The sequence below is a fragment of the Ictidomys tridecemlineatus genome, chromosome 12 (genome assembly GCF_052094955.1).
Source record: "Ictidomys tridecemlineatus isolate mIctTri1 chromosome 12, mIctTri1.hap1, whole genome shotgun sequence".
NCBI classification, from domain to species: domain Eukaryota; kingdom Metazoa; phylum Chordata; class Mammalia; order Rodentia; family Sciuridae; genus Ictidomys; species Ictidomys tridecemlineatus.
This window is the reverse complement of record NC_135488.1, coordinates 87,529,949-87,553,299: the sequence shown is the minus strand read 5'-3', so window position 1 is coordinate 87,553,299 and position 23,351 is coordinate 87,529,949. Positions and strand designations below refer to the sequence as shown.

Here is a 23,351-nt window from a genome sequence, read left to right as displayed (position 1 = left end):
AGAGCTCAGAAGCTTGGCTCTGCACTTTGTTAGCATGTGACCTTGAGCATGATGTCACCCCTGGGCATTGTTTCCCGCATGTGTAGAAGGTCTAGCTGGCTGATCTCTATCCTGAATTCAGCCTCCCAGTTCTGCCAGTAACTATGGCCTGCTGCCACCATAACTCAGTAACTTGATTTGATGCATCTTTCAGAGCAAAGACTGGACTGTTTCTTCACTGCTGTATCCTCTGTGCCCAGCAAGCATAAGGCATATTGTAGGCACTTAATATATGTTTGTTGAGTGAATGGAAAGGACTAGATCCCAGCACTGGGGAGCTAGTCATATGTCCAGAGAATAGGTGGGCAGTAAACTTGGGCAGGTCCCTGGGCTTGGAGCACTCTAGCTCTGCCTTCATCCTAGTTTTTGGAGGAGCTGGAGTGGAAGCAGGGGTTGGCTGCATTTGGTGACTATGGGGTATGTGGCTACAGCTATGGCCCAGGCCTGGCTGCTGGGCCCCATGTTCCTGCAGGGCTCCCTGGTTTTTCTGTGAGTTGGTGGGGGAGAGGAGTTGAGGGCATGTGAGTGCTGGGTGGTCAGGGAGAATAGGGTTGTGGGGATATATAGTAGGTTCCTGGAGGTAGGATCCTAGAGTCTGGTTTCCCCACCCAACTTGGGCACAGGGAACACTTCCCAGTTGCTTGCTATCATCTCTACTGAGAGTGGGGTCCCTCTGGGGCAGCCAGAGTACTCTTCTGATTGCCTTGCTGCCTTTCTGCACTCATCCCTGATGCAACAGGAGTGAAGCGGGGGGTCCCAGGCCAGGCAGGGGTACTTTCTCTCCCATGGGTGTTGCTCCTAGAGCCACGGAGCCAGGAAGTTCCTTGGGGAATTTGGATCTGGGGAGCACAGGAGACAATATGAAGCTGGGACACTTTCTTCATCCTGTACCCTTCAGGTCTTATTCTCCAGTAATCCTGCCCTACCAGCAGTCAGATATACCAAGGCCAAAAAATTTAAGGAAAACAAAGACAAAAATTAAAAAATAAATAAGAACAAAATATAAAAGTCAATAAAGAAAAGCACAGATGTACCAAAACAAATAGTCATGTCATGAACACCCTTGGAGCCACAAACCAGTTTCAGAAATAACATGACAAGTTCAGTTGGAGCCCTCCTTGTGCACTCCTGGACATACTTCCCCTCTGCTGCACCCCACCCCAAAGAAATAACCACCATTTTCTATTTGGGATTTTTCATTTTCACTAATTACTCCTTTAACAAAAATATATGCAAGTTTCCTTAAAGTATTTGCAGGGTTGTGTTGCCTGCTTTGAAGTTCTGTATAAATTGTGTCATTTTAAAATGTGTGTGTTCTGCAAAGAGCTGTTTTTCTCTCAACATGTGGGTGAGATTCGTGCCTGTTGACATGCGACTCTGGTTCATTTATTTTCAATGCTGCATAGAATTCCATTGCATGAATATATTATTTCTCCAGGGAGTGTTGCTCCTGGCCCCCCAGAGGGGTGTCTGGGGAAGCAGCCCACCAGAGAGAAGCTTGGTCACCGGGCATATTGCCCTCTGTGGAGACAGCTCCAGCTGTGTGGATGTGCCCACTGAGACAGGGACCACCATTGGACATAGGGCACATGCACTTTTGGGCCTTGGCTCATGGCTTCACAGGCAGACACCAGAAGGCTTGGTGTGTGCCACCCTCAACCAGTGTCAGCTTTGCTTTGCTGAGGTCAGGGTGCCCTTAATATGTTCATTTGAACAGCTGCAGTAACTTATCTTTGGCACAGACAGGACAAAGCTTGAGCTGAGTGCCAGCTGACATTGCCACCCCTGCAAGTAACCCGTATAAACGAGCTCCCTTCTCTAGTCAGAGAGCAGGCCTGACGTCTTTTTTTTTTTTTTTTTTGCCAGAGCTGTGTTTCCCTTCCTAAATGGAAGCCCCAAGTGAAAGCCTTGGCTGATGTTTGCTCTCCTGATGTGATTTCATTTCCATCATTATCCGGTGAAAAGATCCCAGCATCCGGCACCAGCACCTTCCTTTCCCCCACCCCTTTGGGATGCCAGCGCCTGTCTCTCCCTCCCAGAACCATTGCTTCACTGAGGAGGAATTCAAGCAGATTTCAGGCAACCTTGTGTTTCCCATAAATCAATGTTGAAAGTGAAACCCTAGCACGAGGGGCCGCAATTGCAACCAGCTGAGCGCAGACAGGCAGGCTAATTGGAACCTGGCCTGCATGGCACGATTTGTATGCCCTGAACGGATGCGGGTTTCTGCAAGGAGGTGCTGCCAAGCCCTTCTCTAGCACAAAGGGGAGACACTGGGCTCAGCGCCAGCCTCTGACCCAGCCCCTGTGCTGACCTTGGCTGAAGGACCACCCTCCTTTTGGCTCTGACCCCTCTTGCTTTACCCAGTGGTCTCCAGGCTGAGTTTTGCCACATGCATGGAAGGTAGCCACCAGCTTTAGGGGACCTGCTGGGAGACTTATATCTTAGCCCTCTGAGAAGGAGAGCCTCAGCCCCAGCATCAGAGTCCTAGGGGTCCCCCGTGGCTCTCCTGGGCCTAGTGATGATGCTTGCCTTCACAGAATGAACCAACCTCCTTTAAAAACTACAAAATTATGCTTTATGACCATGTTGGCATAATGGTGAGTATAATACAGGCTAGACTCCTTATTAGGTATTCATTGTACTATTTGTTTTTGTTTTCTCTTGTGTTTTTAAAATTAGAACATTTTCACCTAAAAGAATCATGGGCCCTAGATACTGTGCTTGCTGGGACTAATGGAGAAGGCAGCCCTGACTGCTCCCACAGAACCTCAGATACTCTCCCTTTAGGAAAACTGCAAGATCTCTCTGCTCCCAGACCTCTTCCCTACTGGAATGGATAAGAGAAAGGTCGTGGCTTCCCCAGAAATCCTGTTCTATTGTGGGGTGGTGGGCTGGAGTTGGGATGTCATGTGAGCAGAGGGCTTAGGTCCAAGTTGATTATTATAGACCCTTCTGAGAGTCAGGAGTAGCAACTGTGTGTGGGGTCTTGTGCACTGTTGGGTGGGGGGGATAAACTGTCCCTAGGAGGGCCTGTTTTGGAGTTAGAGGGCTGTATTCTGCAGGTGGTAACTCTACCCTAGTATTTGTCCAAGTTGAAGATCTGATACTTCTGTATACAGGGCAACGACCTTGTTGGTCTGCATTTTCAGGGCCAGATGATGGTTCTCTGTCCCCAGCATTTTAATTTGAGGGAAGCCTTTGGTCTGAGTTGGGGATGGGGAGAATGGGACTATTGCAGTCACTAGGGGAGAAGTGGTATTGGTGGCTTAAATTACAAAAATGTGTTTTCTCACAGTTCAGGAGACTGAAAGTCCAGGATCAAGGGGCTGGCCGGGCTGGGTTCCTCTGAGTAAGGCCTCTCTCCTTGGCTTCTGCTGCTCACCATCGGCCCTTTCTGCTGCTGCTGCTCACCATCAGCCCTCTCTGCACATGGACTTGTTCTCTCTCCTTGTGTCCTAATTGTGCCTCCTCATAAGGACACCATTTAAATTGGATTAGGGGGTCACCCTAACAATCCTATTTTAATTTTACCTACCTTTTTCATGGTTCTATCTTTAAATAGGATCACACTGTGAAGTGCTGGGAGTTAGAACTTTGTTTGGGGGGATGTGGGGATCTTGGAGGCCACATGCAAGTTGGTTATGGGATTGTGCAAGGGCATCACAGCTAAGGGGACACTGTTCATATTGTAGAAACTTTAATCATTTGGAAATCTTCCATTTTAATGTAATTTCATTGACTTCAAAGGTGGGCAATTTGTTGATTCCTTATGGCAGATTTCCTGCAGAGGGCAGTAAAGTGCTTACTCTACCATTATTAGTGTATTATGATAATTTTCTCATCCATGGAAATAAAATATCTGAAAAAGCGGTATCTTTTCTTATGCAGGTGCTGTGTTTTTGGACTGGCAGTGGCTGGAGCATATGGCTGGCCAGGGCCCTGGACATGCTTGGAGTAGGATTTGTGATCGAAGTTAGCAAAACTGACTGAATCTATGCAGGATCATGCAAATGTTAGTTTCATGGACCATGTCAAAGGAGAAGGTTGACTCCAACAGCTGCTAGACTGGGCTGGTCATGGAACCATAGATTCTCTGGTCCTTGTACTGAGCACATTCCTTTGACCACTGACGGAATTTATTTTTAAAACCTGTTCAGTCAACAGAGAAAATACGGAGGGTGGTCTCGAATCATCCCAGTCCAAAGATCCAGGAATAATCTGGAAGCCCCATGGCCAAAGCTGACATGGCAACTGCCCCAGATGCTTTCAGGGACCTACCAACCTCTGCCAAAAATCACCATCGACTGCCCATCTCATTGCCTCGTGGGCAGGATCATCTGGGTCCCTGAGATCCCCACATTTAGGGTCTGCCTAGTGCCAGGGAGGTTGGGAGAAGAGAAAAAGGACAGGGAAGAGTCAGTAAAGAAAGCAGGGACACAGGGGTGCCATTCCAAGTGACATATTGGGCACATTTTGGGGGGTGCCTGTTCAGAAGCCCAGAGGTATGTGGTGGCCCAGCCTTGGTCTCATGTCCTCTCTCCCTCCCTGTGATGCTCAGTTGTTTCTCTCACTGCGTGTGGCCACAGGTTGGGGACAATGTGATTGGAACGCTTTCATTTTTGTCTTTGCTAAAAAGTCTTCTGTCTCTTGGGCTGAGGTTGTTTGAAAGTGAGCTGTGAAAAGTGATCTGGCCATGCATCCCATCAATTTTGCCCCCTCCCCAACAAGTCTGGAAAGAGGGGTGAGAATTTTGCCAGAAATTCAGCTCCATCAGGGTGGTTAGGCCTCAAGCCCACCTCTGGGTCAGTCAGGAGCAGCAGTGGGGCATGCATTTGCCTGTGTTTGCAAGTGTGTGCTTGTGTATGTATGTATGTATTCCTTTGTATGTGTGTTGGCGCATGCATTTTAATGTGTTTGTGTTTTTCTTTGTGTATTCACATGTGTATCTTGTGTGCGCGCATGCATACACACCTCTGTGTGGTTATGTGGTTATGTCCGTGTGTGTGTGTTTGCATGGGAATCTGTGTGCATGTGTATGCTCATTTTTGTGTATTTTCTCGGATGTGTGTTTGTGCCCGTGCAAGTATGTTCAAGTAGGTCAGATGTATGGACAGATGAACACGAGGCAGGAGGTGGCCCAAGGCAGTCTTAGGCCTTGACCCAGGTTTCCAATGACCACAGATGTGACCTCTCACCCTACCCTGTGGCTGTTGAGGTCATTGCCCCCAGAGACCAAAGAACTTTCCTCTGGAACTAAGTGGGCCTCACTGCCTGGGGAGGATGAAAAGCTGCTTCCAAAAGCAAACCGGATGATCCTCATCCTGGGGAGCCTGGAGCCAGCGGGACCTTGTTTAATTCTGAAAGAATGTGTGCGGTTCCGCCCAGCAGAGCAGGCCCCAGCCTGACTGAAGGCCTCAGAGCCACCCGGCCAGCAGCCGCTGCCTCAGAACAGGAAGTGGGGGGGGGGTCTTGGGTTGGCTGCAGACACCATTCCAGGGAGAGACAACCACACAGACTCGTGTGGTTGGAGTGGGCTGGGGTGAGAGAGGCCTGCAGAGCCTTCCTCAGTGGGTCCTACCAGTGTGCCCTGGTAGGGAGGAGCCAGGGAGGAGGAGATGGCCCAGTCCCAATCCTGGGGGAAACTGGCCTGGAGAGCAAATTCCCCAGCAGGGGTTGGTGTACCCTGAAGGAAAGCAGATAGTGCAGAGGGGAGGCAGAGAGGAGCCCTGCTGGAGGGCTGGGAGCCTCAGGGAAGGCTTCCTAGGGGGGGCCTGTTGGCTGGGGAAGATTTGGAGGGAGAGGACCTTTCAGGAGGAAGAGGTGAGGCAGCGGGGAGAGGAGGAGAAAGGGGAGGAGAAGGGAGAAGCAGGAGGGGAGGGAGGGGGAGAGGAGATTTTTGAGGAAGATGAAAGCTGCAGAGATGGCAAAAGACAAGGCTTTGTGGAGTGAGTGTGCACAGGGGTTCCAAAGCAGGGAGTCTGGGAAGGGAAATCTGGAGGTGAGGCAGAAATGCCAGCCTCTCTGGAGGGCTTTGAATGCCAGCCAGAGTTCATCCTTAGGCAATGGGGACCTATTGCAGATTCTCAAGAGGAGGGGGTGACCCCATGAAAGTGGGGTTTTAGGAAGGCAGACTGGCTGCATGGCCTGGCCATTTGGTGGGTGAACAGGGGTTGTTTGAGGCAAAGAAGCTTGGGCTATGAGTGGGCTCATGGCTGAAGCCTGGGCACGAAGGTGGCAGGACTGAACCCAAGCTGCCTTTGGGCCTTCCTTGGGGCTTGTTTCTGTGTTTGGAGTCCCCTGACCTCTGAGTACTGTGTCAGCCTGAGACAGCGCCTCACCCACAGGCCAGTTGCACCAGATGGGCCTGGACATGGAGGCCATGCCCTAAGCCATTCCAGCTACCAGACCCTCCTTTATTACCTGCCCCTGCTGTGGGCCTCTGGGCAGTTCATCTACTGTCACCAAAAAATGACATCTGTCACTGGGGGTGGGTGTCACCCTAGTGGGCAGAGGCAGAAACCAAAGTAGCCCTTGAACATGAACATAGCCTTGTATAAGTAAGTGTGTCAATGTCAATGTGGCCCAGCCAGCCGCAGCCGTGAGTGTGAGTCCCATCTACTTGTCACGTCAGGGTGGGGGACACTGCCTAACTTGGATGTGTGTACAAGGTGGGTGTACCCAGACCTGGCACAGAGTTGGGGGAGGGTGTCTATGTTTGTTGAGTGAATAAAGGCATCAGTCCTATGGAGTAGACAGAACTCCTGATGGCAGCACAGCCCACGGAAACTGTCCTTACCAAAGACTCGCACTGACTGGGGTAGGGCTGCCTGGGCCTCCTCGATGGGTAGATACTGATTCAACCTTCCCACAACCACAGGCATGTGCTCGCACACGCAGAGAGCAGACTGGAGGGTGATCCCTGGGCCTGAGGTTGTGATTCCATCCCCCCCCGACCCCCGCCACTGTCCCCTGGCCCTCGAGGGCTGGAGACACACCTCCTCACCCTCATCCTGAGCTCAGCGCTTCCTAGGTTGTGAGGAAAGGCGGTGAGAACCTCTGGGAAATGGCCTTGGCTTGGGGCTGGGGGAGAGGAAGGTCCTGGAGAAAGGAGGCAGCTAGTCTCTTCTGCGGCCTGACTGAGCAGCCACAGGCTTCCCTTCGGGAGAAGAAGCTGATTCCAGAGTCTTTGGGGGCAGAGTCATGTTGGTGTGACTCTGTCTGGCAGGGAAGGGGGACCCTCCTGGTGGGTACGTTGCTAGAGTCCTGGGCCGTTGAGCAAGTGTGAGCTCGTACCATGCAGGCCAGGAACCCAGCAGCTCCTGCACACTGGGTCCCTGGACCAGGGTCCCCTGTACTGATGGCTGCTCCACCTCTAATGCTCCCCTCCACTGTGAAGGGTTTCCAGAGCCAGGTGTCCTTTGCTGACACATCCCAGTGGCCTGGGGGTAGATGGGGGGTGGAGGTTCCACTGGCATCTGACATGAGCACTCGTCGGGCTAACCAGCGTGCCCAAGCAGGCCCGGCAGCTGAGGCAGCTGCAGGGAAGAAAGGCCACTGCTGCCCCTGCCCCCGCCTGCCTCCTGACTCTCTGGGCCCCCAGCCCCTCTGTCCTCCTTCTGCATTCCACGCGACCCCTCTACACCTCTCACCCCCAGGTGCCATGAAAGCTGGAGTATCCAGCCCTTGACTGGCCACGTGGCTGGAGTTCTTCCTGGTCCTAGCTGCTTTGGGCGCTGTGTTATGGTTGGGCTAATGAAGGACCCTCAGCTGTCCCCGAGGTGCCTCTGCACGGACGGCCTGGTGCACACTCTCAAGCCAGCCCTGACGGAAGTCAGCATCCTGCTGGTCACGGAGGACTCTTCAACTCTTGTCAGCTGCCATTGGTGTGCTCCTGAACCCTCTGCTGCGGCTCAGGGGCACCTTGCCTTGTTCCAGCCTGAGACGAAGGGGAGGATCTGTCATACAGATCTTGCCTTTATGTAAAATTTTGATATTTCATTCAATGAGGAGATTTTGCTTTAATTTTGATTTTTAAAAATATGGCTTCAACTGTTGGTCTTGCCTGCTGAGGACTTTTGGCATTCCCTCACAGCTTGCACCTGAGGCAAGTGTCTCGCAGGTCTCTTAGTGCGGCCCTCGGTCCATGACAAGGGTCAGGGACACAAAGAAAGAACTTCCTTGATCTGGCCCAAGAACAGAGACGTTCAGGAGTGGAAGCAGACTGTGAATCCTCCCTTTCAAAGGAGCCTTGCAGAGTCTGGTGTGGGAGGCTTGCGGGGTCAGGAGGAAGAGAAACTTCCAGGATTTTGTAGCTTCTGATACTATTTCGTTGGCACTGAGGGGCAGGGCCTGGGGGTGGGGGCGCAGGGCCTAGGTTAGCCGAGTGCATTACAGAGGGTTTTTTTTCCCAATTAATTTTTTATTGGTGCACTATCATTATACGTAATAGTGGGATTCATTGTGACGGATTTGTGAATGAACATAACATAATTTGGCCGATTGCATCCCCTGGTGCCTCCCCTTCCCCTCCCTTCCTCCCTCCCTGGGCCCCTCTCCTTTACTCTATGGGTCTCCCTTCTAATTTCATGAGCTCCCCTCTCCGTTTTTCCTTTTCTCTCTTTAGCTTCCACAAATGAGAGAAAACACATGACCCTTGACTTGGTGAGTCTGGTTTATTTCACTTAACAATGCTCTCAAGTTCCACTCACATTCCTGAAAATGACATACTTTTATTCTTTTAAAAAGTCTTTGGAAGTGGAAATAGAAGCAGGAAGCAGAAATGGGGTGGAGGGGGAAAGAGTCTGTGAGGGAAATGGAGAAGAATTCGTTCCTACGGAGGGGGGGACTGAGGGAGGCCATGGGAGGAAAGTTGGGAACAACAGCAGAGGCCATAGAGCCTCGTCACCCCCTTCGGCGAGGCCAGCTCTACATGCTCACCTCATGTGGGCGTGAGTGGCACCTTTGGTGGGGGTGAGGGAAGAGGTGGGTGGCTTCCAGACTGTGAACATGGGCCAGAGGTGCCATCAGTCCACTGGGACAATTCAGTAGAATCCAGGGTGTAAGCATTGGGATTGGGCCAGGTCTTCCAGAATCTCAAGAGGACAGGGGCCCCTGCCTCTGAATTTCTGCTCACTTTCTGAGGTCTTTGGACATTTTTTCCCTCATCACTTCCTTCTCCAGGGTGAGTGCGGTAAGTGGTTGAGTGGTCAGGAGACAGGGTGCTGTGCCCAGTCTTGGATGGGCCTGTGCTACTCAGAAGCAGTCACTGCTGCCTTCCTGGAACTGGGTCTGCTGGGCCCAGTCTGTGTCCTCAGCTCACAGCTCTGCTGGGTCTGTACCAGGAGCGTGTGCATGAAGAAGCATCGAGAATTCCTGTGCTCCGTCCTCATCTCCCTCTTGGCTTGCCATTCCTTGTTCTATCTTCCATCCTTGGAAGAACGTAAGATCTCTCTTTAGGAAAGAGTCCACCTGGGCACAGTAGCACATGTCTGTAATCCTAGCTACTTGAGAGGCTGAGGCAGGAGGATGGCAAGATCAAGACCAACATGGGCAGCTTAGTGAGACCCTCTTCAGAATATAAAGGTAAAAAGGGCTGGGGAATGCAGCTCAGTGGTACAGTGCCCCTGGGTTCCATCTCTACTACCACCAAAACCAAAACCCCAAACAAACAAACAAATAAAAAAAAACCCTCACAAAATGAAACAAAACAACCCTCAAAGTATTTGGAGAGGGTCCAGTTTTGACGTCCTCTGCATGAAGCATGCCATTCTGCTGTGCCCTTTGATGACTGAAGGTCAGGACAGCATCACCTTGTGTCGGTGGTGGAGAATGTTGAGGCCTGACTCCTGTTCCTCTGGCTGGGGTCTGCGGCTACATTCACCCAAGTCATGAACCCCACCCTTTACTCTCAGGCTCCACCCATCTCCTGTATTGGGGGAATCCTTCCAGGCTTGCATGTGGTGGGGGAGAACCTTCTTTCTCCCTGTACTCCACAACTGCCCTGCCTCTTCAGATGTGGTCAGGGGGCCTTATCTCCTATAGGATGCAAGTTTAGACGTGTGGTTGATATCTGGATTGCAAACTTCCCATCTTTTCTTTATTCTGTTTCCCCACCCACCCCTCAATTGCTAAATCTTACTGCCAGGTTGGCTTGAGCTTTACCCACCTCCCTTGGGGCCAAAGCAGTGTGGGTTGGGGGTGGGTGGGGAAGGGACAGAGCTGACTTCAACGGTGTGCCTCCTGGAAACCACATCAAATGGTGCAGCTAGGAATTAATAAATAAATTTGGGAGACAAGTCAGTTACCCTTCCCCTGTGCCCCTGTCCCCAGGGGCAAACAGCAGCATGTGGTTCCCAGCCTCAGCACGCCTTCCTGGGGGCAGGCCCAGCGCTGCAGCTGGCTTCTGTCAGATTAAGCAGGCAAGATGCGACAGGCCTCTGTCCTCTGGGGAAATGGCTCCCTTCCTGGGAGGTGGCGAGGACATTCCAAGGTTGCTCTGTTCCTGCCTTCTCCCTGTACCCCTCCCAGTCTTACTAGATTCAGGGTATCCCAGTCACTGCCACTCCCCACTCCTGATGGCCTGACATTGTGCATCTGAGCAGGGAAGGTGCTAAGCCTTCGGAACATGCCTGTTAAATGCACGTACCACAGTGACCTCCCTTAGGATGGGTACAGATGATGATTATTTAAAAACATCAGACTACGTTTTGGAAAACACTTCTTCATTCAGCAAATACTTAACAATGTCCAATTTGGGACAGAGGTTTTTTTTTTTTTTTAGAGTTACGGAGACAAGACACAGCCCTGTGCTAGAAGCGATCACAGTTCTGTGGGGGAAGTCAGGCACTATGATTACAATATGAGGCACTTCAGGGGAAAAGGGGGGCACTGAGCTCAGCCTCGAGGGCTCCGCAGAGGGCTTCCCAAGCAGTTGATGCCTGGTCTGCATTCTGAGGGACAAGTTATTATGGGGCGGGGTAGGGTAGAAGGGAGAGGCAGGAAGTGCTGTTTCAAAAGGAGGGGACAGTTGCAAAGCTGCAGCGGCAGGGAGTGAGGTGAAGAGGGAGGGCAGTGAAGATTTGCACTAGCTGGGTCGAGGCTGTGAAGGGAGCAGAGGCCTGCTGAGTATGGGAGCTCTCAGCATCAGCTAACAGGGTTGCATGCAAGAGGGGTGTGGGTGGCCTGGGGTGGTGGCTGCAGACTTATTTCTTCCCTTAAGTGTTTTAAAAGGGATTGTGGATTCTTTTCAGTTTTCTATGTATTGGGGGTGGATATTTTTAATTTTTTCCTGTCTAGAAACAACAACACCATTCCATAGAATCCAGAAGACTAGGGCAGCAGTCTTCCAAATCTCAAAGCAGCATTAGGGGAAAATGAGTCCTCAGACATTTGCTGCCACTGAATTTTCTGTGCTTGCCTTATGTCGGCATATCCTTTAATCAAAGATTCTCAAGTTTTAGTGTGCATAAAGATCACTTAAGATGTTTATTAAAAATGTGCATGTTTGAGGTCTGCCCTAGAGATTATGATTCTGTAGGGTCCAGTAAAGCTCATTTTCTAAACAAACCTCCTAGATCCGATGTGGTCAGAGAACACATTCCTGCAGTCTGATTATTTTCTCTAGGGGAATTTGCTTGCAATTCAGAGGTCAGTCACAAGATGGCAGTAGTGCTTTGTGATGATTTAATTAAAGCGTCCTCTGGGGTTAGTTGCTCCAGAGACCGTTCTTTTACTGCAAGAATGTGTAGAGATGACTATCTTAGGTAATGTCTAAAATAGTATGGTTATGAAATCTTAAATTTCAAAGCTCAACTTTAAATTTAACTTTCAAATATTAGATGCTGACCTTTTCAATGTGATGACCACTTTAGCCACGTGGAGCTTTCAACACCCAAAATGTGGGTGATCTGAATTGCGATGTACTGAAGGTGCATTGGATTTTAATGATGATGAATATGATATGACGATGATGATGATGTTTCCTCCTGCCTTTATTCTGGGGTGGAGAATCCTCCTCGTCATCATGAACAAGGAGTTGGGGAGGGGGAGGTCTCACTTCTGACTCAGAGCAGGGAGAGGCCATACTGTCAGATTGTGGCTGGGACAAGGAACTGCCCAGCCACTAAGGCCACTTCAGCATCCAAGCTTAACCCTTGGTCTCTACTTTTCTTGGGGTAAGATGGCACTGATGGTCCCGTATAAATTTGAAACTGGGGAGAGTTCCAAAGTAGTTCCTGATTTAACCAAGAAGATGCTGTGGAGAGGTCTGTGGGATAAATTTCAAAAGCGCTTAGTCTCGGTTGTTTAGCAAGTTTCAGACCCCACAGAGAGCATTTGCCTCACACTAGTCCAAAGGAGATTCCCATCCACTTTAGCACTTCTGTGTCACCATGGATTTCAAGGGTGTTGTCAAAACTAAAAAGAGCTGGGGGTGATGGCGCAGGCCTGTAATCCTAGCGGCTTGGGAGGCTGAGGCAGGAGGATCGTGAGTTCAAAGTCAGCCTCAGCAATTTAGCAAGGCACTAAGCAACTCAGTGAGACCCTGTCACTAAATAAAATACAAAATAGGGCTGGGGATGTGGCTCAGCGGTCGAGTGCCCCTGAGTTCAATCCCTGGTACCCGTTCCCTCCGCCCCCCAAATTAAAAAGATATTCAGACTTGTCACCAGAGATGCCACAATCTATGACTACTTTTCTGCTTGTATGGATGATTATAAATGGCAGCAGTGGGGTTCAGAGCTGGAGGGGCCTTGTTCTGCCGGTTTGTGTGGCTGATTTCTCTGAACCCATGTGCTGTAGGAGACCTTCTTGCAGCTGTGTCTGTTTCTACTTTATTTTTTCTACCCACCTCTGCTTCTCTGGCACCAGGTTTTGACATTTCTAAGTAGAATTGGTAGGCAGGCCAACTCATTTGGTTTCTTTCTTTCTTTTCTTTTTTTTTTTTTTATGTTCCTTATCATTAGTACATTTAAGGCATCAGAAACTCTTTGCCTAATGTTCTTCAATCATTAAGCTGAGTCAGTGACCAAATAGTTGTTTGAGTTGGTGACCTGTGACACCAGCTCATTAGCTACTGTTAGGTGTTGTGCTTGCCCACTGAACTTTCTCACACACTTTTGTTGAAAAACAGCTCAAGCTTTTTCTATTTTTATCTCCCCCCCCCCTTTTTTTTTTGCTTCACTTACTTCCTGACAAATCAAGTCCATAAATTCTTTGGCCCATTTTCTACCCCCATGATCCTGGCCAGTAACTTCTGCTGTGAGTCCACATAACTATGGCTGGGGTGGGGGTCTCTGGACTCCCAAAGTGCGCTTCCTGAGCGGTTGAATCTCCACATTGTACTTAGAGTCATTTGAGGTCCAATGTTCATGTTTATTGGTCCTAGGGGTTTTTTGGTAAAATCTTTCTAAGTGAGTTGGTGCTGGAAATTGGAAATACAATGAATAAAATTTTACCTGGTTTAAGGAAGCATGCCTCTCACTAAGAACTTAGGCTAAAAAAAAAAAAAAGTATTCTCCCCTCTTTATTTTTGGGAGGTGGGGTGGTTAGGGTCTCACTCTGGACCTTGTACATGCTTGGCAGGTATTCTATTACTGAGCTACATCTCTAGTCCTAAAATCTCTTAATATTTTTTTATCATGAATCAGAAGGCATAGCTTAATGATAGAGCATTTTCCTAGCAAGTGTAAGGCTGTGGGTTTGAAAACCAGAACAACAAAAACAACAACAACAACAACAACAAACAAACAAAACCAAAAATGAACAAACTTGATTTACATTTTGAAACTATAGTTTTGAGTTAAGTAAAATTCTATTACTAAAATTAACTCCACCTGTTTATTTTTACGTTTTCAATATGACTGCTAGAAATTTCAAATGATAAATGTGCCTCACATTCTATTTCTCACAGTGCTGCGTTTGAAATCATGGAAATTAATTTCTTCATTTTGAAAGCGAGGGAATCAAGGCCCCATGTGATGGCAAGTGTGCTAGCCCTGCATTGAAGTTCAAGTCCAAACTCACATCACATGCCTTTGGGCAAGTGTTGTGCCTTCTCTTAGCCTTCATCTATCTCATCATCTGTTAAAAAGGGATAATTACAGCCCCCCTCTTTAAAAGGCTTACTTAAAACAAGAGAGATAATGGGTATGAAGGGACCCGTGCAAACTAGGAAGCTTTGAAAAGATCTGAAGTGACTATTGTTGTGGCTACTGATAGTAACTAGATCGCAGACCAAACAAACAGTCACTGGGGAAGGCCCCTGGGTTTGGCCCTTCTAGACTCGTGGAATTTCACCATTGTGTTCTGGAGTTACTAGACCTGCTCATGACATGTAAAATGATCACATGATGAAAATATTCAAGGAAGAAATGGGAAACATCCCAAGACATACATGGCTCATAGTTACTGCTTTTTCTTTTTACAATAAGCCTTTACCGATCTGCAACCATAGAATTGGAAGGTTGGGGCAGAGGAACAAGGAATAACAAAAATGATTGACATGTTTCTGTTTGCCAAGGGGTTTGTCACCTGAGCAGGGAACAAAGGCAGAGATGCAAATGATGAAGGAAGCTGCCAGCCAGAGACTTCCAGTGGGAGCACTGGAGCTAGGGACGCGGGCAGGCTGCCAGTTCCCCACCGGCTCTCCATTCTCTTCTTCTTCCTGGCCATGTAGAATCTTGACCATGTTAGGGTTTGGCAATTGGCTCACCTTCAGCACTTCATTTTCTGGCCTGGTTTTGGAAGCTAGGAGTAGCCAAACTATGCAGTTCTGGATACCGAGAGGTAAGCAGAAGTTGTGGGGTTGGGCCTCCAGGAAAGCTCCTTAAAAGGGGAGGTGGACATTTGGCTGGTGTCATACCACAGTCTTCACTTTCCCTCTTGCCTGGATCATGGCCATGATACCAATGACTCCAGCAAACACCTGGAGAGCATGAGTTTGAAAGTCAACCCTGCCGTGACAGAGGAGAAAGCTAGACTAAGCTTGGGAACTGCAGAACATGAGATGCTGGGTTGCCCGAAATTTTCAACCTTTGATTTTCTCATTGCATAAGAGAGAAACGAATCCCTATTTTGTTTAAGCCACTGTTATTTGAGTCTCCTGTTCTCTGCAGTCATTCCAACTCCTGAATGCCATTAGGCATGCTAATGCATGTGTCCAAGTCCCATGTGTCTGTGGCAGGGAGAGAGTTAGAGGATTTTATTAGGGTCTGGGGATGGATGGACACATGAAAAGGGGAGGGCCACTCTTGAGCCCTTTCCCAGCAGGCGGGGTGGGAAGCACCCTCTCCTCCTTTGGAAGATGTATCCAGTACTTGCTTTAAGAATCTCAAAGGAGATAAGAGAAAGGAAGAACATAAGACAAGTGAACAATTAAGTATGGACCTGCACCAGGGCACCCTACCACACAACTCCCTGCAAATGCTGATGTAAGGGGGGAATTACTTGGCAATAATATATTTATTTTGAACTGATTTCTTTTGTAAACATTTTGGTTAACAATTTAAAAAAATTTTAAAAATTGAAAATTAGGAAACATAACCAAGTTTACCATCTTAACTCTGAACAGAGTTGTTTTTTCTTATTCGCCATGCTGGGGATTGAACCCAGGGTATTCTCCCTCTGAGCGAATCCCTTAGCTCTTTAAAATTTTTTTATTTTGAATCAGGTGTCTCGCTGAGTTCCCAGGCTGGCCTTGAACTTATTTATGCTCCTCCTGCCTCAGCTTCCTGAGAGACTGGGATTCAGGTATGTACCACTCTGCCTGGCTGAACAGATTTCTTTTTAGTATCATCCTTTAAAACAAGTTTTCTTTTAGCTTCCAGGCAGACGATGAGCCTTAAGACTTTCTTCTAGGGAAAAGAGAGGAAGGCAGTGCCTTTGGGCTCCAAGTTGACATTGCCACCTCATTATTGAGATTGTGGCGTAGAAACCTGACTTTGTGAAGAGTGGCACTGGGCCAGGCCTGGAGGATTAGAGACTAGAATTCACGACTCGGTAGCTGGGGAGGAAGTGTGGGGCTCCCCTTCCAAGCCCAGGGCTGCAGGGAAGCCTGGTCAGAGCACAGGTCAATGTCTCCTCCCCAGGCCTAACCCTGGTAAAGGAGCTGTGCTGCTCTGGTTCAGGGAATTGCTTCAACTTGTGATAGCTGGAGGAAGTCCCCTTGAGGTCCTCCCTGCCCCCGCTTGTAGGACCCCTCAGGGTGAAGGTAGGGGGGCCTTGGGTTAGGCCAAGGGAGTGCCTGCACTTAGTTTTCCCCATCTCCCTGGGTGTCAGCCTGTGTCTGGTGGGTGGCGTCTACAATGTCTGTGTAAGCCCAGGGGAGGCTGGAAGTTTGCAGAGACTAGCTGAGACATTTCCCAGGGAGGTAGCAGCAGGGGGGTCACAGGGCAGAGAGCCCGTCCTGGGCATCAGATGTGGTTGCACAACTGGCTCTGAGGGTGTGTGTGTGGGGAAGGTGAGGCTGTCACACAAAACAAAGAAGAGAGCAGAAATCTCTGATCACGGACTACACGCAAGTGGACAAGAGACACGGTTCTAGAGACTGGAGGAGTGCGAGAAGGACGAGGCCCTGCCTCAGTCAGTGTGTGCTGGGTAAGGCTGCAGTAACAAATGTGTCTCTGCCTTAAAACAGAGATTTAGCTCTCAGTCATGTGCAGGCTGGGCTTTGTCCCCCTGTTTTCTCAGTCTGGGACCCATATCACAGGAGCTTCCCTGTCTGGGCCATGCCCTTCTCAGGGCAGGAGAAACGAGTAAGAAGCGTGGTGGAAAACAAACACTCCACTGGCTCTTTCGTATGCCATTGGCCACAGACAATCACAGTGGCTATATCAACAAGTCAGAGAAGGTGATATCCCCCCTAGGAGCCATTGCAGCCCCCAGGGCTGTGAGCAGGGATGGGTAACCCTCTTGTAGAAAGGAGAGGGATTCTGGGAATGAGAATAGCAGCTGCCTTAGGGCTGGCCACTTCTCCTCTAATTCACAGCAGTGACCCCTGCCTCCCTCAAATCCCCAGTCATCTGGAAAAGCGAGGAGGTAAAGACAGGCAGGATGTGTGGGCTCTGCCTGAAGAAAGCGTGCTGGTTCAGACCAGATGGTGAAGAGAGGCAGCTGGTCTCCTCTTCACCAGGGAGGTGGCCTGAACACTCCTGGCCACAGTGGGAAGGTACAGGACTAATGGCATCCCACAGCTTCCCTCCTGCCCAGGGCCTCTGTCTGCCCTGTGATACTCTCTGCCTCCTGGGGACATCCTGGGCTTGATGAGGAGTTCATCCCAAGCTGATAGAATCAGCCTGTTCAGCTCCAAGTCACTTTCAAAGGATTTGCAGCTTCTTTTTTCTCTAATTGCACAACACTTTGATAACATGCTTTGGAGAGAGGAAACATAACTGAGCAAAAGCAGTTATCAAAAAGCTTGCCCTCTTCTATTTCTTCCTGGTTCAAATGTGCCATGCTGGGCTGGAGCCGTGGTGGGTGAACTGTCTGTAGCCAGACTCAGGAGGGAGTCACTTAGCGAGTTAGTGTGGGGCCACCGGATCATGTGTCCAGTGTGGGCATCTTCTCTCTCATCCAGGGGGGCTGGGACTCACCCCCCATCCCTGTGGGTGAATTCTCCGGCAACCACATCTTGTTAATTTAGAGGCTGCAGAGCTCCCGGGGTTCTCGGGCCCTGTGGCTGTCTGTAGCAAGTGCAAGTGGCCAGCAAACTCAGAAGGACACGGGGAGAGTGGGAAGGCCTCTCTTCTTGTCACTTCAGCCCACACCCTCCCCACCCTCTCTGGGAGTCTAACATCCTCCATTGGAAAGTTGTGTCTTGGTCCTGGCATTGGAGCCTGTGCCCTGGCTTCTCCTGGAAAGCCCCCATGAAAACCTTGGTGGAGTGAGTCTCTTGTAACCCCCAGAGTCAGGGAGAGCATCTCAGATGTGGGAAGGGGGAAAGAAAGGGGCGAGGGCAATGGCCCAGAGGGGATTACATCGCCTGTGGCTACTTTGTTTGCAGCTGGCTTGGCCACCCTCCTGCTCCAGCTGCAGCCAGAGAGGGTGAGGCCCAGAGTGGGCACACAGGTCGATCAGTTTGGTCTGTGTTTGCCACGAGGTGGGAGGGCAGACCTGGGACAGGCAGGGGAGGAGTGGTGTCTTCTTCCCATCCAGGCCCCTGCGAAGGTGGGGTCCAAGGGGTCACATGCTGCCTGGCCATAAGGTGAGCTTGCTGTGGTGGGGAGGCCAGGGAGAAAGGCTGTGGTCCCAAGGACACTTCCTGCTCTGTGCTGTCGCTCTCCCCGCTCTGATGCCTTCCTGAGCCCCGGGTGGCCGATAATCTCATCTACTCTGCAGAGTTCATGAATGATGTTGTTCATCATCACTTCTGTACCCCAGCGCAGGAGGCCCTTCCCTTTCATAAAGAAAAGTGACTCACCAGGAGTGGAGTTGGCCATGGCTGAGAGGAAAGGGAGATGATTCGAAGAGGTGACCCTTTCTACCCACTCTGATCGTGAAGGTACAATAGGGTGGCTCCACATTGTAAAGCATGTTAGAATTTGCAAAGGCAAATTGGCCCCTCATTTGACTCTTCCATTCATTGACAGAGGGAGCCAGGTGAGGACTGTTAACACGACTAGTACCTGAAGAAACTTCCAGAGAGAATGTGGGATGTGTCTGAACCCACACAGCCAGCCAGGTATTGGCAGAGCTGACACAGGGTCTGGAGTCTTGTCACTCTAAGTCTTTTTTGTGAACTGAAGAGACCCAGCTGGGACACAAGCATGCAGAAAGGGCAGAGCCCAGAGAAGCCCTTGGAGACAGTGGGTAGAGCTGGAGATTTGGAATCAGAGGCCTACCGTAGGGTCGTTTCCTTACTGTTCTCTCATAATGAATGAATACCTCAAAGCCTCAGTTTCCATACTAGTCAAGTGGGAGTAATAAACCCTACTATGGTTTGCATTCCCACAAAATCCAAAGGTTGAGATGCTAACTCTCACTGGGATGGTGTTAGAAGGTGGACCTTTGGGAGATAATTAAGTCAAAAGGGTGGAGCCCTCATGAACGGGATTAGTGCCCTTGTGAAAAGACACAGCGAGTGTCAGCCGTGTGGGCATGCAATGAGAAGTCGGCAGTCTGCCCGCTGGAGGAGGGCGGGCACCACAGCCTGACCATGCCAGCACCCCAATCTCAGACTCCAAGCTCCAGAAGTGCAGAAACCAACGTCTGCGGTCTATGGTCTTTGTGTTTTAGCAGTCCAAACTAAGACAAATCCCTTTCCGCCTCACCTCACAGTGTTATTGTGAAGATCAAAAATGAGATAATGTGATTGAAAAATAGTTGGGAACTGCAGAGGCCGTCGGCGAGCTCCATTCCAGGAAGCGAGGGCAGGGCTCTCTGTGCTCCACTCACTCCCTTCCTTGGGGGAGGCAGCAGGCTCAGAAATAGCCTTCAGCTCTCTCCTCCCTGCCTCCCCTGGGATCAGGGCTGAGTATTTTCTTCTGCAGAAACAAAAAATCAAAGCAGTTGCAGAAAAACCCACAGCCCATTCCTGCTTCCCCTCAGCTGCCCCTCTGCTCCGCCAGGCCAAGAGGGGATGGGACTGGAGGCGGGGTTCAATGGGGGCTGGCCAGAATCCTCATGGCTTGCATGGCCACCAGGAGAGGCCTGGATGAGGGCCTCTGTCATCTGTTCAGTTGGCTGCAGAGAGCAGAGGTCATGGCTGGCCATCCTCTGAGGGCTGGGAACCCTGATTTTTCTTGGTGGGTGGGGTAGAAAGGAGGGGAGCTCTGCTATATTAGGCCAGGCCACTGTCACCTGGGAGCTCCGAGGAACCACCCCAGACATACTCGGAGGATGTATCCTGTCCTTTGCCAGAAATAGCTGTTTATTCCTGTTGACATCTTTCTGGCTGTTGGCAAAACAGAGTTCAGAATCCTCCAAGTCTCTTTCTCCTCTAATGATCAGAAGATGAGTTTTCATGGTGTGTTTATCTTTGTCTAGAAACAGGGAGAGAGAGTTTGGGAGAGAAAACAACCCACAGTGAGAGTCTCATGTGGCACGCCAAGGCCACTTCCCAGGGGCCCATTCTGTCCCTGGCCAGCAGGATTTGGGACCATGGACCCTGGGTCTTCACTGGAGATACGTTGGCCCTCAGCTCGTCTGTGTCTCCTCAGCTATGCTTGAGGGGGTCTTTGTACTATGAACTTGATAACGGCAGAAAAAGGGATCCATTGCCTAGAAAGTGACCTCTCTGTAGTTCTCTAGACAGGTAGGCACAGATATATCCGTACAAATCTCAGCCAAAATGAGATGTGGGTCTGGGGTTAATTTTCAGTCCCTCCTTATCAGGGGATTGAGGAAGGAATGTTCTTATCCATGTTCTGCTCCAGCTTTCTGGCCGTGTCCAGGCTCTGCCCATTCTTCTGACCCGGTTGAGTCCCACGTGCTCCCACAGGCCAGCTGTGCCTTTTCTTCTTGGGGCACTGGGCCTAGGAACTCTTGGTTTCTCTGTTGGCCATTTCCCGAGATGAGACTTTCAACACAGAGTGCAGCGGGCAGGTCTTCACAGCTCTGTTTCTTTGCTGCCTGCTACACCCCAGGCTTGGCTGAGCCTGGAAAACACAGTGGGTGGGGCGCCCAGCCAGTGTACATCCTGCTCAATAAGCCTACTGTGCCAAGAGCCTTCCTCCTGCCATGAGCGGTAAGTGCAATTATACTGGCAGCTTCAGACTTTGATAGGGAAAAGCACAACTTCCAGGGTAAATATTTCATCCAAGAGTTTTCCTCAATTCTACAACGAAAACATTTTCTGAGGCAATTACTGTATGGTTATTTGGTCTTGGTGTACGTGCCTACCTGTTATTGCAGCATTCTCAAATGAAGCCTAGGTGTGAGGTAAAACCAGGGGCCCCAGACTTTTCTGTTAGTATTGTTGAAAGGGCTGCGGGGAGGGTCCCCAGGAGGATGAGGAAGGCTGACCATGTAGTTGAAGATCTTATCCCAGGGGCTTGGGTATTTATCTGGGGTCAAGAAATCACTTGCCTGATAAGATAGGGAAGGAATCCATTGAGGCAGAACCCAGGATTCATTCTATTCCATTCATTCGATAAATATTTATTGAGCATTTGCTACATGCCTGACACTCTTCTAGGGGCAAGGGACTCAGGAGTGAACGTAACAGACAAAGAACACTGCCCTCGTGGCCCGGACGTTTTAGTGCTATATTGTGACTCCACTGATTTGGCTGTGAGATTTAGGTTTCCAGATCTAGACTCTACCACTGTGCCTGGATGTAAGTGGCACAGGTGGGATCTCCTCCACTCTCTTCTTTCCATCTCACTCCATCCAACCCTGGAGTTATTACACTGCTTTTCAGTAGTTAGGCCCAAGATCTTCCTTGGGAAAGATCTCAAGTTCTGGTGGCCACCACCCTAGGGCTCCCAGGCATATGGTGGCCATCTTTCAGGGATTTCTCTGATCTTCATGAAGAAGAGAACTTTGGGTGTGATATCTCAGAAGTATACCTGCCCCCTTACATCCCTATTCCTTACCTCCTGTATTTCTTCTCACCTCTTCCAGGGAGATTGATTACACATTGCAAAGGAAACACAAAGATAACCTCATTTTTTTGATACCAGGGATTGAACCCATGGGTGCTTAACCTCTGAGCCACATCCCCAGCCCTTTTTTTGTATTTTCTTTAGAAACAGGGTCTCACTGAGTTGCCAAGTATCTCACTAAGTTGCTGAGGCTGGCTTTGAACTCTCAATGCTCCTGACTCAGCTTCCGGAGTTGCTGGGATTAGAGGCGAGCATCACTGTGCCAAGCCAAAGATAACCTCTTAAAAGTAGGAAGAAAGAAAAGAGGCAATAGATGGACATCTAATTTCTCAAGTAAGACAATGGAAGCCAGAGGATAATAAAATGATGTGTCTCAAAGTCCTGAGAATGAGTACCAACTAGAATTCTGTAGAAGCAAAGATATCCTTAAAAATAAAAGAAGAAGAAGAAATAAAGACACTTTTAGAAAAACAAAGTCAAATCTCATCACCAGGTGACCTGTAGCAAAAGAAATACTAATGAGTGTTCTTTAGGCAGAGGGAACACGAATTCAGTGTGATCCTGGAGATGCTGGGAGGAATGAGAAAAGGTAAATACCTGGGGCTGGGGTTGTGGCTCAGTGGTAGAGTGCTCACCTAGCACGTGTGAGACCCTGGGTTCGATCATCAGCATCACACAAAAATAAATAAAAACAAAGGTATTGCGTCCAAGTACAACTAAAAAAAAAAAAACAAAAAAACAACAACAACAACAACAAAAATACATTAAAAAAAAAGAAAAGATAAATGCATGTAAACCCAAAAGAATATTGAGTGCATACACAAGAAAATTAATCTTGTGGGATTTAAAATGTATAGAGGATTCATATGTCTGAAAAGAGCGGCATACATTGGAGGATGGTGGTAAGTCAGTCCAAGGTCCTTGCAGTACCCAGGGAATGATAAGAAGGACTTATTTCTATCAGGTTTTGATAAGTCAAAGATAAGTATTGTGACCACTAAAACCAGCAAAAACACCAAAGTGTATTACTTTAAAAAGATGGGTCAAATAGCACTATAAAAATATTAAATCAGCCCAAACGGAGGTAAGAAAGGGTCATAGAATGGACAGAACATATGTAAAGGAAAAAGTAGATTAAAATCCAACATGATGGTAATTACAATATATACAGAAGCATTATTGCTCTATTTAAAATACATTATTGTCTCCCAGTGTGGTGGTGTACACCTATAATCCCAGTGGCTCAGGGGGCTGAGATAGGAGGATTGTGAGCTCAAAGCCAGCCTCAGCAATTTAGTGAGGCCCTAAGCAGCTCAGTGAGACCCTGTCTCTAAATAAAATACGAAAAGTGCTGGGGGTGTGGATCAGTGGTTAGGCTGGGTTCAATCCCTGGTACCAAAAAAAAAAAAAAAAAAAAAAAAAAAAAGATTGTCAGAGCAAATAACAAAATCAAAACTAGCTATATTCTGCTTCAGTGAGGAATTTAAACCAATTTGAAAGCTGTATGAACCAAATAATATTGTCTCGAAATAAAGCAAAAATGACAGGATTGAAAGGGGAAATTAAAGAGGGGAAATGGAAAATCCACAATTATATGTGTGTACGTTTATACACCTCTCTCAATTACTGATAGATAAGCAGAAAACAAAAACAAAAACAGGATCCAGAAGAGATTTAGAACAGCATGGTTAAACCTTATATATATGCTTTATTTTATATATATAGTTCTTACCATATATCTGTATGTTATATATATATATGCTTTATTTT

At 48.9% G+C, this 23,351-nt stretch overlaps 1 long non-coding RNA gene and 1 pseudogene across 1 annotated transcript; one reads left to right on the top strand and one right to left on the bottom strand.

The window, feature by feature from the left end:
* The first annotated feature begins 1,910 nt into the window (after window positions 1–1,910).
* LOC120884974 (uncharacterized) lies at window positions 1,911–4,728 on the top strand. Its single transcript, XR_005727438.2, has 2 exons — window positions 1,911–2,889; window positions 3,338–4,728. It is a non-coding gene; the product is annotated as an uncharacterized LOC120884974 (long non-coding RNA).
* A 7,896-nt stretch (window positions 4,729–12,624) lies between these two features.
* On the bottom strand, window positions 12,625–14,728 carry LOC101965724 (transcription factor Dp-2 pseudogene; annotated as a pseudogene).
* Window positions 14,729–23,351: the final 8,623 nt, after the last annotated feature.